This window comes from Ipomoea nil, unplaced genomic scaffold (genome assembly GCF_001879475.1).
Source record: "Ipomoea nil cultivar Tokyo-kokei standard unplaced genomic scaffold, Asagao_1.1 scaffold0457, whole genome shotgun sequence".
In the NCBI taxonomy this organism is placed as follows: Eukaryota; Viridiplantae; Streptophyta; class Magnoliopsida; order Solanales; family Convolvulaceae; genus Ipomoea; species Ipomoea nil.
Genome location: NW_017616885.1, coordinates 411,492 through 429,136, shown reverse-complemented (window position 1 = coordinate 429,136; position 17,645 = coordinate 411,492). Strand labels below are relative to the sequence as shown.

The 17,645-nt window shown below is 39.8% G+C and overlaps 2 long non-coding RNA genes across 2 annotated transcripts; one reads left to right on the top strand and one right to left on the bottom strand.

Moving 5' to 3' along the window:
* The first annotated feature begins 324 nt into the window (after positions 1 to 324).
* On the top strand, positions 325 to 4,514 carry LOC109172967. Its single transcript, XR_002052820.1, has 2 exons — positions 325 to 363; positions 4,392 to 4,514. It is a non-coding gene; the product is annotated as an uncharacterized LOC109172967 (long non-coding RNA).
* Positions 4,440 to 17,340, bottom strand: LOC109172968. The gene is made up of 3 exons (XR_002052821.1): positions 17,331 to 17,340; positions 12,402 to 12,405; positions 4,440 to 4,537 (listed from the first exon to the last, which is right to left on the bottom strand). It is a non-coding gene; the product is annotated as an uncharacterized LOC109172968 (long non-coding RNA).
* Positions 17,341 to 17,645: the final 305 nt, after the last annotated feature.

The window sequence follows — 17,645 nt, the reverse complement described above, 5'->3', positions numbered from 1 at the left end:
AACGGCAGGAGAAACACCAAGCAACCCTCTTGTGTTAATATCTGAAGAAAAGGAGCAAGAAAAGGAGTCACCACAAATTCAACCAGTTGTAGAATCACCACCGCGTGAACCTGGCTTCATATATGAAGAAGATGGTGATAAGAACTCGTTGGCAGAACAAGACAAGATGGAAGGGTCTGAGCCTCCATTCATGAAATTCTCACCAGTTGTTCAACCGGATAGTTATGCTGAGATTCTGAATATGAGCAATTCAGAATATCTCCATTATTTAAAACAACTGACTTTTGGACCAGTGCTACCTCCTCCTGGTTTCGGTTTCGATGGGCTCTATCAACCTCCACCTCCACCAGAGCCTCTTCCGAAGTTTCCACCAAGTCTGCCAGTTCTTGCACCTCTGCCACAAGAAGTTCCTGCTCCTCCACCGCCTCCTCAGCAGATGCTTCTCAACCCGTTCATCCGACCCCCTGTGGACTTTACTAGGTTTTTCAATCAAACCTACTCATCTTCAAGCTCTAACGGGTCAATGTTCGAGGAGAGTGAGTCCAGTGGTGACTCAGGACCAAGATATGGTCCTTCACCACCAGGAGATTATGACTCAGAAGACTGCATGAGTACTGGTTTCTCTGCCTGTTGAAGAAGTGTTATGTTATCTCTCTCTCTCTCTCCTTCTCTGTAAGAAGGAGATAAATAAAAATGAATGTTTTTGCTTCTGGTTCTCTCTATCTCTCTCTCCTACAAAATGAAAAATCCCTACGTATATAAAAAGATCAAAAGTTTCGTAGCCAAAAAGATACACAAAAAATATATGAATAAAAACAATAAAAAGGAATTTAAAAAAAAATTGTTTATGGCAACAAAAAGGGATAAAAGATGAAAAGAATTAAGAGGAGAAGTGTCAGTACGAGAAGAAGTAAGAGAACAAATGTCAGAAGAAAGTAGAAGAGATATACCAGTGGAAGTTGCAGTAGAAGTTGCTACTGAGAATAGGCAACAGATCACAGAGAATTTATCCAGTGTACTGCAAGTACAACATACTGAGTCTACCATGCCTACCATGGACCCTGTTCTAGAAAATGAAGAATTATTTGCAGACAATTACACGAGTATAGAAGTCTTAGAAGAACAAATTGGTGATCTCAATCAAGAAGTCGAATCACCTAAAGAAGAAGAGATGCAACTTATTGATACAGTTGTTCTCACAGATCCGAATAGAAGTCCATTCGGATCCCCTCAAAACTTTGTGCAGATGAATGATAAGATGATGGCATATTTTCATCCTTATTTGCCAAAGTAGCCGAATCCAGTGATGTTGTTTGTCAAACGATTGGAGAAAAGTTGGTTGAACAAAATCAAAGGATGGATCAACAACACACGGATACACGAGTCAATCTGAAGGAATTAATGGAGCATCAAAATATTTTGAAGACCCAGATTGACAAAGCAGAAAGAATTTTGAAAGGAGAATTGACAAAAGGCTTACTTGAAGTGATTAAGCTCATGAAGAAGGAACGAGAAGCAGCTGAAAAGATTAACAATGAACGCCACTTGCGACAAGTCAACGCGATTCAAGACCAAGAAAGCCGAATCAACAAACTTGAAGTTGAACTCGCAGTTACAACAAACAAGCTGGACAACATACAAACCGTTTCCATTGAAACGCACAATAGTGTTGAAACTGTGAAGGCAAACCAAGACCGAGATTTTAAGACCCTTGCATTTTTGGTTGATAACGCCAAAAGGGGGGAAGAAATTCTCAGTCACTTGGCTTTGCAACAACAAGAATTTATTCTTGGAAGCCAACAACAGCCAGTAATGTCTACTCAAGGTAGAGGCTGAAACCGCGGACAATCCTCACAAGGACCATCTCCGATTGGTTTTGCTCAGTTCGCGAATCCCTGTCTTGGTACGAGTACATCAAAGGTTGCTGAACAGCGTGGCTGGTTTGAATGCTCTAAAGGTACCGCCACTCAACAGCCAGTAATGTATTCTTGGAAGCCAACAACAGCCAGTAATGTCTACTCAAGGTAGAGGCTGAAGCCGCGGACAATCCTCACAAGGACCATCTCAGATTGGTTTTGCTCAGTTCGCGAATCCCAGTCTTGGTACGAGTACATCGAAGGTTGCTGAACCGCGTGGCTGGTTTGAATGCTCTAAAGGTACCGCCACTCAAACAACAGTATGGACCAAGGAAAATCTACCAAGCATGGTCAAGAAATGGCCTGCAGCCGATCAAGCCCAATGGATCTAGGAGAAGAATAAAGAAGAAGAAGGCAAAAGGAAAAGAACCGAGATGTGGTATGAATTAAGAGATTTCACTGGAAATATGGGCATGAATCTTGGAGAAGAAAGAAGCTTCGAAGAATGTGTCTTATGGTGGGAAAACGGAGTTCTTCCGGGCAATAATATCAAAGAAGCTTTTGGACATTACATGGCCGGACAGATTACAAAGAAATTTCAGAATGCAAAGTTTAATGATGATTTCTTCAAGCTCAGAGAACATGTCAAGGAAATTTTGAAGAAAGACTCTGGTGTGAAGAAACCCAGAAGGTAATCTGAAAATTCTCTTAAGCTGATATTTTCTATTTTCGAACCTCTGTTGCGTTTTTCTCTATAAATTCGAAATATATCAATAATAATTTCCCATGGTCTACTTTGAGTCTTTAATTTTGATTGTTTAATGTAATTAGACTTTCGTGAATTAAAAGACAAGAAATATGTCATACGCACGACAAAATTAAAAATTGATGATGATCAAAATAAAACTAATTCAAGATGCGTTTAGGAGCTTGTCTAAAAATTTAATTCACAAGTTTCTTTTGATTGTGTCTAGAAAACCATTGTTAAACTCATCTTGGCTTTGTCAAATAAAATTGAGCAAAAAGATTATTTTTCAAAGACTTAAAGCCATTGACTGAGTATAGGTTTTGGCATTATCAAAAGGGGGGAAATTGTTAGGAATAAAGTGTAATGGTTTTGATATGCCAAATATGTATTTGTAGATCCCCCAATTTTATTTGTTAGGCCTAGTAGAGTCTTAGACCATGATCAGGAATTTATTTAAGTTGGAAAAGAGAAAAACAGAGGAAGATGCATGAAAATAGAAGAAGAAGATATCAAGCCTAAAATCAAGAGTTTGTCTGGACAAAATGACAAATTGAAGAAGAAGATGAATGATATGAAATCACGTCAATGCTACTCATAGAAGATATCCCAGAAGAATTTTCGTGAAGAAAATTAATATTGGAAGAATGCATGAAATTGACTTGGAGATCAAGCATCTATGGAAAGAAAGGAGTACATCAAAGACGATTGGAGATTTAATCAATAGTTGTATGGACGAAGTGGAAGATGCCTGATATATTATGCGAAATCGCTCAAGTTTGAGAAGCCGAGTTTGAAATTGGGAGCCAATTTCAGAGAAATTGAAATTGGGAGCTAGTTTCACATGAGAATTAATTCAAGTTGGGAGCCAATGTAAAATTGAAATTGGGAGCCAATTCAAGTTGTAGTATGGGATGCAATTTCAATTTGGGGACCAATTAAAAGAAGACATTGAGAAGCAATTGAATTGAGATGAAATTCAATACCAGAAGAAGTCTGGGAGCCAATTTCTAAGTCATGGTCAATATAATTCAAATTGGGAAGTAATTGAAGCACCAGGAGAAGTCTGGGAGCCAATTGCAAGTCAAAGTCAATTGGAAGCCAGTTACAATGGAGAAATTTAGATTGGGAGCCAATTGAAAGTCAAAGTGAATTGGGAACCAATTACAAAGGAGAAATTCAAATTGGGTTCCAATTACAAGTCAATTGAAATTGGGTGTCAATTACAAAGGAGAAATTCAATTTGGGAGGAAGTTCAAAGCCAGTTTGAAACATCAGAACACCCAGACGTGAGAATGAAGAAGATGAAGAAAAACTTATAGTGAAGCATTTCTCAGAAGGAAAAATACTAGTCTAACTAGTATGGGATTAAATTGAAGAATATTTTTTGAAGTATTTAAATCCCAAGGACCACTTCAGAGCTGATCAGAGAAGCCATTCTACACAAAACTGAGACCCAGATATTTCCAAGAAACGTGAGAAAACCAGAGGAATATCAGATGAAGTTTGGGAACTCATTTGCATGAAGTTGAAGCTCTACCAACGGCTAGCTTATCTCTTCTGACACTTTGCCAGAAGATAAGATAAGATCTCTGACAAAAAGACACAAGAATTCAAAAATGAGATCGTCTCTTTCCCAAGGGCAGATCCTCATTACCAGCTATAAAATGATTAGCCACTTTTTTTCTAAGACCAAAATAAATATTTTCCAAATTAAAACATTTTCTTTTAAGATTTTTTGTGCTCATCGGCGCCTGACCCTGAGATGTGGATCATCCAAGGCACATTAGCTTGGTGTACTCCTCCTGTTCGAACCGGGGTTTTAAACCAAACTCCTCCTCAGGAGGATAGATGGGGCGATTCAGGTGAGATCCAATGTAGATCTAACTTTCGATCACTCGTGGGATCCGGGCGGTCCGGGGTGAAGATATGAAGACTTGAAGATGCGGGGAACACACGAGCATAGAGCAAAGGGCAAAAATACATTGAGAAAAAATCTCATTTGGTACAGAGCATACCAAAAGAAATCTTCAAGTGAAAATTGTGAGAAAAGAAAAAGAACTCAGAACGCTTCAAAAAGAGAAATATTCTGAGAGTTCAAAAGCAGAGCAAAACAGAGCATAAAAATCAAGTGCTTTACTTGATACTTTCAAAGAGAGAAAACACTCAGAGCTATCATGGGAAAATCATCAAGAGTGTTTAATCTTCATCAAAGAGACTAAGCGCATCATTGAAGATCAACTACAGAGTCTCGAAGTTGAAAGCAAGACAAAACTTCTTTTGGAGCAAAACAAGAGAAGGGAGGAAAGTAGCACGGAGCTGTGAAATCCTGGATTGTCACACGGAGCTGTGAGATCCGAAGCATCAGTGTCGGAGGTGGGGGGGAGGGGGGAAAGTAACGCGGAGTCGTGAAATCCTGGGATAGTAGTGCGGCGACGTGAAACCCGAAGCAGCACTGTGGTGTCACTGGGCGTGATTAGTGCGGGCTTGGTGATGAAAGCATTAGATCACGGAATTCATTGTATCTTGGAACCAAGAAGTGGTGGATATAGTGAATTGCTCTTGCAGATAAGAGCAAGTGGAGTAGGAGGATTACACCACCTCCGAACCACTATAATTGTCTTGTGTTCTTTACTGCTTTCTTTACTTACTTCTCTTGCTTGCTTCTCACGATATGTACTGCTCACATCTCACACACACTTTATATTTATTTATTTCCACTGTGCACCATACTCTAACAATCTAGTTAAGAGTTTTGGTTTATCTCTGGCTTAGCAATTGTTATGCTGTGCGAAAAAGTTTGAAAGTCTATTCACCCCCCCCCCCTATAGACTTTCACCTTACCTCGTTTCGGACCAACAATTGGTATCAGAGCGGGTGCCTATCTGAGTCAGAATTTGTCTTTAACTTATACCAACAATTGGTATCAGAGCCTGTAGCCTATTTGAGTCAGCTTGTCTTTCAACAAATACCAATCTTTGGTATTAAAACACGTTGCCTAATTGGGTCAACTGTTTTTGACTGCTAGGCTGATCCATTCTACAAAGTGTGTGATTGGATTAATCTTTCATATTTCTCATGATGATGATGAAGAAAGATTTAGCTCAAAATCTATTATTCTCACTTGATAAATTTGATGATTAGAAAGTTCGTATGCAGGTACACTTATCTACTTTAAACGATGAAATGTTGGACGTTATTTCCACTGGCCCTATCAAAATATTAAAATTCAATACGACGTTTATCCTATCCCCGGATGCTCCACAGTACGTACAAAAACCTAAACCCGAATGGACATCGGATGATAGAACACGGAACAATCTTGACAATATTGCTAAGGATATTCTATTCAAAGCCGTGGATGATACAATATTTCTGAAGATCCGAATGTGTGCTACTGCTAAAGAAATATGGGAAACTCTCATCAAGAATGGCGAAGGAGATGAACAGGAGAAAGACAATAAGCTCACAACCGCCATGAAGAAGTTCGAAGATTTCAAAATGCTCTCAAATGAAAGTGTTGCAGACATGGAAGCCCGAATGATCAAAGTTCTTGGAGAAATTAGTGATCTTGGCAAAAATATTAGCCAAAAAGAAATTAATCTCAAAATTCTACGAGGCTTACCATCTGCATGGGATATGAAGGTTACGGCTATGCGCGATCACCGAGATCTAAGAATGTTGTCAACAAACAAATTATTTAGTGATCTAAAAGCATATGAGTTCGAAATGAAGGCCAAAGATGATGATGTTCATGATGCTCGAAATTCTGCTCTAATGGCCGAACAACCGTCAACCTCCAGGTCAGTAGAAAAGAATGTTGATTTTATGAATGACGAACAATTTGCTCTTTTTGTTAAAAGATTCAAAAGGTTTATGCGAAAAGGAGACAACAAAAATTCTGCTCGTGTAAAATTTGTCTCTCGCATGACACAAGAAGAAAAAGTCGAAGAAAACAACAATCTATGCTACAATTGCCGCAAACCCGGACATTTTAAAATAAATTGTCCATATCCGATCGTTAGCAAGTATCAAGGCAAGAATGTTGAATCTACGCCGAACAAATCCGATAGCAAAAGGTTCAAGGGCGAAAAAAGAAAAGCTCTCGTTAGCAACGAACCGAATGAAAATGATGATTCGGAGGAATCATCATCAAGCGATGAAAGCTCGTGTTCGGATGATGATACGGCTCTAATATGCAAGTCATTTGAGTTGAGTATAAGTGAAGATTGTTTTATGACTCTTGAAGCAGAGGAAGAAGAGGTAACATCTAATTCTTTTAATTCTATTAATTCCTCTTTTTCTAATGAATCTATTGTCATTCTAATGTGAGATTGTCAAGAGATTATGCTCACTCATCCTCAACTCAAGGAGCGCAATAATATTCTAATTCTTGAAAAAGAAGAAATGAATAAAAATTGCAAGATGCTTTACTTGAAGTGAGTAAGTTGAAGAGTGAAAATATTCATATTCAAGAAGAGTGTAAAGCAAGAGAGGTTAGAGAACATAACCTTCGGGCAACCATTGCTACGTTCACTAACTTGTCCAAAATAATGGATAAGATGGTGAGCATACAAAATCCATCAGGAGATAGAACCGGAATCGGTTATGACTCCACATGTTCTCAAACCCCTCAAAATCTGACTAATTCTACTACTACTTTAAAAAATAAAGTTCAAGTGGTAAAATTTGTTAAAAGTCAGAATAGCACGATGAGACAGGGACTTGGCTATCAAACAAAAGCAAAGTTGAATGTTGAAAGGCCGAAACAAATCTACACTATGACAAAACAACAAAAATTCTTCAAGCAAAGATATGTCAAAGAGTCAAGTGCAAAAAGATTTCATATAAAATAGGGAAGCTTTTCTAGAAATAAAGTTGGGAAATTTCATCCCACTCAAAAGGATTGGTTGTGTAATAGATGTAATGCTTTTTATAGACCAAAGCAACAATCATCTTCCCAGGTGCCAAAATATAAAAATGTTTTTCAAAATCCAGCGCCAAAAATGTTTTCAAAAGTGAGTTATGATTATCGTATCTCTAACGGTTACAAACAGCCTTATCTTAATTCAATAGGATCAAGGTGGGTTTGGTTACCTAAAATCACTAATATTAAAGGAGCCAAGCAAGTATGGGTACCTAAAGTTAATTAATCTTTTTTGCAGGATGTTTGGTACATCGATAGTGGTTGCTCACGCCACATGACTAGAAATAAATCATATCTAGTGAATTTCAAAGAAATCGATGGACCAAAAGTTATATTCGGTGGAAATCAAAATTATGGAATCACAAAAGGAGTTGGCACGATCAAGAAAAATGGATGAAAGATTGAAGATGTTTCTTTCGTTGAAGGATTGAAATTCAATTTGTTGAGCACTTGTCAATTTTGTGAGAAAGGATATCTTGTAGAATTTTCTAAAGATAATTGCCTAATAAAAAATGAGCTCACAAATGAAGTTGTTCTCTCTGGAAAAAGACGAAAGAACATGTATGTTGTTGATTGGAGTACAAGCAAAGATTCAATGTGCTTAATGGCCAGAAATTCAAATGAAGCTAATTGGGAATGGCACATAAAGCTCAACCACTTAAACTTCAAGACTATCAATTAACTTGCAAAGAAGAATCTAGTTGAAGGCTTGCCAGATATTATCTTCAAGAAGGACCAAGTGTGTGATGCATGCCAATGCGGAAAGCAAATCAAATCATCATTCAAATCAAAAACACACGAGTCAACGTCAAGACCGCTAAGCTTACTACACATGGACTTATTTGGACCAGTTGATCCAATAAGTGTAAGTGGTAAGAAATATACACTCGTTGTTGTTGATGATTTTTCCAGGTACACTTGGACCATGTTTCTCAAGAAGAAAAATGAAGTTGAGCAAGTTCTATCGAAGCTGTTGAAGCAACTACAAAATGAGTAAGAATTGCAAATATAAAAAATACGAACGGATCGTGGAACCGAGTTCGTGAACAGAGTTATTCAAGCTTTTTGCAATTCACATGGAATTTCTCATCAATTATCTGCCGCAAGAACACCAAAACAAAACGGTGTTGCCGAAAGAAGAAATCGTACGCTCAGAGAAGCCGCACGAGTGATGATTAGTGCAGCCGGTCTCCCGAAACGATATTGGGCGGAAGCTATCAACACTGCTTGCTACATGCAAAATCGAAGCATGATCCATAAGCAGTACAAGAAAATGCCATATGAGCTACATAAAGGGAGAAAACCAAATATTGGTTATTTTCATATTTTTGGATGCAAATGCTTTATTCATATTAATGATAAATTGCATCTAAAAGCTTTTGATGAGCGTGCAGATGAAGGAATTTTTCTAGGATATTCAGCTGCCAGCAAGGCGTTCAGAGTGTTGAATAAAAGATCAATGGTGGTTGAAGAGTCCATACACGTGGTATTTGATGAAAAATCACAGATCAAAAATGACGCACTCGACGAAGAATTCGAACAAAATGGTAACAAGTGTCATATTGATTTTTGTGATACTAATGATACGTGTGAAGATGATGTTTTGCAGGGAATGGATGAGTTGGAAATTAATTGGATATGCTCAAATTGCATCCATCTCTTCTAAAATGGCTCCTAAAGTCTCAATCACCAAAAAGGTGTCAAGAAAGACCCGAGCTCATCCAAAAGAGGATGAACAAGGCATTCACATTACAGGAAATAATCCTATCAATCCTCTGAACATTTCATCCGATTATGAAATTGAGGACTTTGATGAATTCATCAAAAGAGACGCTGAAGGAGATGCAAGATCTTTCGATCCTAATGAGGAACCCCCTGTAATCGTTAAAAATGGGTTCTTGACATTGGAAGCATGGAACAACACTACTATGGATAGAGATCTCAGTGATTTCTATCGACATTATGATTGCAAATCTGCATTTGTGGGGTATGTGGAAGGAGATTCTGATGAAGAGATACGTCCTAATGGTGGACCGATGCGTCCAAAAGCTTCTACATCAAAGAAAAACTCTAAAGTCACCAAGGGCGAAACCAGTAACACGAAAAAAAGGAAAGGGAAAGAAATGAAATCTCCTGTGTCTTGTGTTCAAATATTGTTCTCTAGCTATGTATTTCTGTTCATCCATGTTTCGTGATTTGTCTTTGAATTAATGAAGGTTTTCTGTCATAAATCTCTGACTACCTGACATTCACACATCTTGAAATCATATCTCTGACCTTGAAATTATGACATTCTTGAAAATGTCAATTCAAAGTCTTCTACACCATTAATGGTCAGTTGAAGAAATACATAGTCATTGATTGCAGCATTGAATGCTGAGAGCAGTTTCACAACGTTATCTCTTCTAAATCTTCCTATACAAGGGGGACTATATCTGGCTTTTCTATACCATTCTCATCCCCACAAATGGCTCCTAAAAAGCCCTTCACAAGGGGAGATTCCAACAAGCTCCGTGAACTCGCAAGACAAATAAGACAAGAGCAAGGAGACTTGTATCCAGGCAATAGCCTTCAAGCACCGTTGGAAATCTCATTGGATACTGAAGAATCATCCCTGTATGACGATATGGCTGGGTTCATTGTTGAAGAGCCCGACGAAAACCCTCAGAGAGAAGCTATTTCATCCCTCCCAAAATCTCCTAAGAATCTCAGCAAGTACCGCGATCCGGACTACATGACTTATCTGCAGAAAGAGTATGAAAATGAAGCAAAGGCTAAGGGGGAAGAACCTGAATCATCTTCGGGTTCCAACTATCCACGTACCGGAAAATGGTACAAGCGTATGTGGGGAGATCTGAAGAAGGCAAAAGCTGAAGCATCTGAGGTCAAGAAAATTGAGAGAAAGAAAAACAAATCCTTCGGATTATGTATTTTATGTTTTGTACTGCCATCTCTCGTTTTTATGAATAATAAAATCTCGTGTCTTTGTTTTTCTTAAAAGAAGTGAACGAAACTTTACTTGTCTCATTCACATCTATCTGAGGCTATCCCGAATCAAGGACAACTTCTTGGAAATGAATTTATTCGGGACATATCTTTAAAGACAAACGGCTCTCTACCTTATGTATTCTCTTACCGATAATGAAATCCGAAAGGAGCTTTGTAAGATCGCTCGAAAGGAGGGGACTGGGATTTCCCTGATATTAAATCTCTCGGGAAATGTATTCTCTTACGATGATAAGAGATTTGTTTGACTTTATTTGTCTTACAAATCTTGCATTATGACAAATTCATCCTCCTTCGGGTTAGAACCGTGCTTGATAAGCCTCATTTGCCTCTGTCTCATTTGAACCGTCAGATAGTTCATCATGGGGATCGTGTGGCCAAGAAATACGGTCCACTACTCCATCATGACTGACACATGAATTGACGTGCATTAAATGCACCCACAGATACTCGAGTACCTTTCTCTCTCCGCATTAAGTATGGAATGATCAAATTTGATCTGCACACGATCTTATCACTCCCCCATGCTCTGATCAGTTACCATATGCAGAAGAGGAGACGGTTAAACTTTTGAAATTCCACTAACACCTCGCCTTTTTCATTACCTCTCAGAAAAAGCTACCAAACTTATTCTCTCAAACACTCTACATTGGCGGAAAATACACAAGCTACATCCTCTGAAAAAGAACCAGAAACCCCTTCTACCCTGGAAGTTCCAAGCTTTCCAACCGAAGACATGCGATTTATTGAATCCAGAGTTCCATTTATTATTGGAGGCAGCATGTGGGATGCCCATGGATTTCTCGAGTACGTGTTAGATCGAAGATTTGGCGAAGATATCATACGATTGCTCATGGAATCTGGATTGTACAGGTTCATTACACATCTCTACACAATACGGTATCCCATCGACGTAACACAGTTCTACATGAATGAATACATATCTTCCAACTCTCTGACCATCACTTCCAGAGTCCACAATCATCAAGTGGTCCTCACTTCTGAAGACATTCGAGCCACCTACGGGTTTCCACAAAGAGATGAGTCTTACAAATCCAACCTTACTTATTATCACTACGATCCGGAAGATTTCTATGAGTCTATCAAGAACAACCAAACCCCTTTAAAGACAGAGATCACGTGGCCATTAAAGAAGAAGTGGTTTCGGATAAATTATGAATTTACAGTTGACATTTTCAATAAGGTTGTTGATCATAAGACTTCAGGCACCAATGATGTGACAAAAGAGAAACTAAAGATGCTGCATGCCTTTCTTCATGAACTTAAGGTTGACTGGTCGAAGATTATTTTCAACAATCTTGTTCACACCATCACCTATCATAGGAAGAGTCCAGGAGACATCAACAATAAACTAGGGTACAGATTTATGATAAGTCATCTTCTTGTCACTAAAGGAGTTTTAATGCGACCAGGAATTCGGCCAGGACCGAAAGCTTGCCACATGAAGTAGAAGCCATCTGGCTATGACAAGCAGAAAGCATTGGAACTGGGGATTCCAGTTGATTTGGTTAAAACCAAACGAAAGTCCAGAATGCCAAAGGCATCCGAAGATGATCAACCCAAGCCAAAACGACAAAGTAAAGAAAAACGCTCCTCTCGGGATAAGATAAAGAGGACTGATGATGATCAACCATTGCCAACACCTCCAAAATCTCCCCAAAGGAAGAAGAATACAACCCCACCTCCAAAATCTCCATCACTGGTAAAAATAGTTGTGCAAGACTCTTCCGAAGAAGACAATCTGATCCTTTCAAGACTTGGTAAAAAGGGTCACTTTCGTTCTCCTGTCAAACCAAAGCATTCCCCGAAGAAAGATACTACACCGAAAGTAGGAGACACGAGAGACGCACCTCCTCAAGGGGAAGTAAGCACGAAAGAAGCACCTCTCCAGGGGGAAGATCAACCGAGAGTTGTCTCACCAGAAAGACCTTCTGATCATCAAGTACCAGAACTTGGTCACATCTCCTCCCCTGTCCCCCATCCACAAGAACCTACTTTAGCAGAGCAACTTCCTCAAGGGTTGACACAACAACCTGCTGATGTAGAAATGGAGGCCAGTCGCTTAAGTCTTCCACAAGAACCTGGTTCTCCAGAAAAGACGAAAGAGGTGACTGATGCAATGATTGAAGTTCCATCTCTACCACAAGAACCTACTAGTGCAGAGTAGGTAAATCGGACACAAGAACCTGCATTGGTAGACGAGACACCTGTAATACCAATAGCAACTCTAGCTATTCCACAAGTAACAACTCCAATTCCCAAAGAAACAGTTCCACCACCATCACGAGATCAAGTGCTCCGAGAATCCATTGAAAGTGACTATCAACGAGTTTTGCAGTGGCAAAAGTGGCACACAGCCCCCTTAAGTACGTTCATTGAAACCTTTGAAGCCATGCAAGACGAAGAACAATTTGCCCTGGAATGGATTGGTACAGATGATGTCTCCAAAGCACTTCGTCTTGAAGAAATACGACGAGTGTTCTCCTACAAGATGACAAATCGAACTCTTGGGAAAGACAAAGCCCCTCTCTGCATTGAACTTAACAAGCCACCATTGGATCTAGCAGTTGAAGAAGAACTAAAGAACCTTCGATATGCCTTGCTGCTATCAAAAGTCAAAACCACTTTAGAGAAAGATCACCATAATGATCCAAACTGCAATACCAGTGGCTCGAAAGATGAGCATGGACGAGAAATTGAGAAAGACGAAAGTGACATGAATGAGGAAGATGAAGATAATGATGACGATGATGTCGAAGATGCAGATGATGAGCATGATGATGATGATGACGATGACAACGATGATAATTTGGGTAATGCGGGAGTCCAATGAGATGATCTGGCCTATGACAGCGATCCTGTAACACCCCGTGTTACGATCCCTAAAATCAATTAAATCATTTAATCAATTACCCAAAAGAAAGAATTAAATCACAAGAATTAATTAGGAAAGGCCCACCATAGTCCACGGGCCCTTATCCCTAAACCCAATCCTTAGTCCCAAAAGAAATAGAATTTGCAAGCCTATAATATTAGTTCCTAACTAGGACTCCGAAATATATAAATAGGGGACTTAAGAGGCACCTAGAACCCCCCCACCACAATAAACGTCCCACCACCCCAAAGAGCTCCAAGAATTCCCTTAGAAGAAATCAAGAAAGCAAGAAAGCTTAAAGAAAGACCCTTCATAGCCAAGGAAATAATTAAGGCTAAGAGGTAATTAAGGCTATGATTCCCCTCTTAGGATTTCCCCATATTATTGTGTATTGATGATTTGTGATATTATTATTGATGATTGGGGGGATGATTTCCATGGGTGATCTTGATGATGAAAGATTCTTGATAATTATGGTGTTCTTGATGATTATATGACGTTCTTGATAATTACATGGTGTTCTTGATGTTCTTAAATGATTATATGAGGTTCTTGATAGTTATATGATATTCCTACCGAATCTTGATTTTGGAGGATGAATTGTGTTCTCGTTGATTTAAAAATAATTAGAACCCTAGGTTATATCGTGGAATTCGTATCGTATTATTCTTGGTATGTTGGGTGGGATTTTGCATGATTGGGTGTATATTATGTTTAGAAAAGCATGATAGGTTATGTGCCGTTTGTTTCCTAATTTTGATCCGTTAATTGTCTATGTGTGTTATCAATTGCGTTTGAAAGTGTCTAAGCTTGGTTTCGGGTTCCACAAAGGTTCCCGGGGCGTTTTTGGTGTAAAAGAGTCAGTGGGGGGGTAGGGGACACGCCACCTACCCGCGGCCAAAAAGGGTAGCTCCGGCAGCGGGCAGCCGGCGGGCAGGCAGCTGCCCGGAACAGTAACGCCGGCGGGCAACCGACGGGTGAACCCTCACCCACCGGCTACCCGCTGGAAAGTACCCCACTTCGGGACCCCGTCTTCCCCGTTTGATGTTTCCCCGACCCCCGTGACGTCCCAACGGACTCTGTCTATCGTGCCTATGTCTAGTTTGATATTTCGAGTACCGTTCGTAGGTTGTATGAGGGTTATATATTGCATGCTAGTTGAATTGGTATCCCGTTGACCTATGTATAAGAAGTATGAACCCCTTAGGAGTATTCCTAGTTGTGGATGACCACGCATAGGTTTCATTATACGTTTTCTTCCCCTTCCCCAATGTGCTAATATGGGTTGCATGCGCTTGCTATATGTTATGTGTGTATGTTACTCTGACTTGGTTGAGATCAATCGGGCTATACGGGCAGTCGGGTGGGCTGAGAACCATACTGGCTATTAACCAGGCTGGTAGAGACCGGTCAGGTATATAAATATTATATAGGACTAAGGTCCACTATACGGGCAGTGGAATGGGTTGAGAACCATCCCAACTGTTGACCAGGCTGGTAGAGACCGGTCAGGTATATAAATATTATATAGGACAAAGGTCCACTATACGGGCAGTTGAATGGGTTGAGAACCATCCCAACTGTTAACCAGGCTGGTAAAGACCGGTCAGGTATATAAATATTATATAGAGCTGTGGCTCATCGGTCGGTTGCGATCGACCCCTCCGTGCTGTGAGACGGGGCAGGGTGCTGCGGGGCCGTGTCAGAGCTATATGCGCTGACCCTCATGTATGGGCATGCGATTGGTCCTGATGCACCAACAAAGTGTGCTACATGAAGAGATAAGAAGGGTTGATGTTGTGACTGTTATAGGGCTCTTGCTAGTATTGCTTAATTATGATTATTGGTTGTGCTTATCCATGACTGTTTCCTATGTGAGAATTGTATATGCTGATTATGACTGTAGATTGTGTTATGATTATTAATTGTGCTTATCTTATCTATCTTGCCTGTTGTAAACTGTATATGCTTGGTATAACTGCTGTCTGTGCTTAGCCCTATCTGTTGAGTCTATCCCTATTTTATAAGCTAGAGTCCGTAGGAGATATCTTCATGCTCAAAATGACTTTTCATATATCTATATACATATCTATATGTATTTTATTTCAACGCGTTGGAGTGGGTTACCAGCATCTCTCACTGAACAGATATATTTGGCTTTCAGGCACAGAAGAGTAGGTCACTGGAGCGCGCTAGAACTTGGAACGTAGAAGTAGATAGTTTCCCTTTCGGCCTGCGTGCCATGTTTATGCGTTTACATTATTGAGGATATTAGTTAGATAGCCTGTGCACCTGAGTTTTCTAGCTCAGGTGTGGCATAGCACCCTGTACACTTGTATTATGTCTTGGGATTTAATGAGATTTCACCTTTATTTTATAAGTTTTAAATATCTTGAAAATCTGGGGTGTTACAGATCCAATATTGATCGCTCATGATTATGATACCTTTCCTCAAAGAACTCCACTTAGAAAGTTGCCCGCTGACAGTGATGACACGAAGGAAGCTTCACACCAAGCCCAACAGATTTCAATTGAACATCCAGAAGATTTGTCTCGTGCAATTGTACCACATATTCCTCCTATGGACGAGACTCCAATCAAGCGTGATGAAGCAACTGAGGGAAAAATGGAAGCCTCACCTATTCTTCTCAGCTCAGCAAGTGGTTGAAAAAGGGAAGCACCACCTAAAGATGAACATATGGACACGTCACAAACAAACATTGAAGAAGGTAGATGTTCTTACAGCCGAGAAGATTCATTTGCAATATTTGGTTCTTCCGCAAAAAGACACGAAAGTATTAGATGACTTATGCAAGAAGGTAGATCTCCTGATGGCTGCACAATCTCAATCTCGACCTCCACCTCCAGAACAGCCTCAACCGCCTCAACAAACTCAATCTGATCGACAGTTCCTTGAGAGGATTGCAAAAACGCTTCATGAGCTTAATACCTCCGTTAACAAAATTACACGGCAGCAACACGAACTCAAGCACTCTCACTTTAGTCTCAAAGAACGTGTTGATTTGTCATGCATGAAGATAGACACCTCACAAGATAATTCCTACCAACTGGGTGAATATGTTCTTCAGATTCTTGGATATACCCAGGACATATTAGTTGCAGTGAATAAGCTTTCCACTGTTCCTCCTACCACCTGTGCCAATGATGCCAAAAAGGGGGAAAAGATAAACAATGACGACAAGGATAAGGATGATGATCATCCAAGAGATAACACGAAAGATCCGTCTCTGAGAGAAACTCCAAAAGCACGACACTCTCCTTCTCGGATACCAAGAGACTCTGGCCGAAGAAACACAAATCCGTCCCATCCAACATCCAGGTCTCGTGGTCACCATTTCTCACAACGAAGATACCATGGACGATATCAATCCAGATCACTCAAGCCTCGCCAATCTTTTGGTTCTAAAGCCAAGTACATCTTCACAGGTCTCTCCAAGAGAGAACAGACGAACCTGAGGCAGAGACTCATGAAGAACAACAAAGTAACTATGGATGACATAGGAAACTTTGTGGATTTTGTACCCTATGAAGAGGGAAGTGGTAAACGTTTTGAGGGTTGCAACGTTCCTGTCTGGCTCAAGACAAAGGACAATTATACAAGGCAAGAGAAAACAGAGAGTTATGGAAGAAACGTGAAGAAGAAGTCAAAAGAAGAGAGGATGAATCCAAGGAAAGAGAAAGAATAAAGAAGCTGATTGAAGACCTTTCAAATGTAACCAAAGACTTTCCACAAGGTGTCATTCACAATGCAGCTTTCAAAGTGCACACTGAGTCGGGAAAGAGCTATCAAGAAAGAATGAACTCGTTCGAACTGATCTCGTGGTGGAAAGCAGGAATAATCGATGGAAGAAACATTCGTGAAGCCTACAACAACTACACAAGTCTGAACATCAAAGGAAAACATGAAGATCTTGTCAAGACAAATTCGATAAAGGTCCTCAAAAAAAGAATTAATGAGGAAATCGACTTCACCAGAATGCTCAAACACCAAAAGGAAAGGGAAGACCGTGAACATGAGGAAGCTGAACAACAGAAGTCAAAACTCTTGGAATTGTAAGATATCCTTTCGTTCTGCTTTCATTATAAATTTTTTGTAATTTTCACCATCTTAATATGAAACTCTCATTGTCACACATCTCGTGTCACTTGTCTGCGTTATTTGTCCTTGTCTTATTTATTAATGCTTTCATCCTA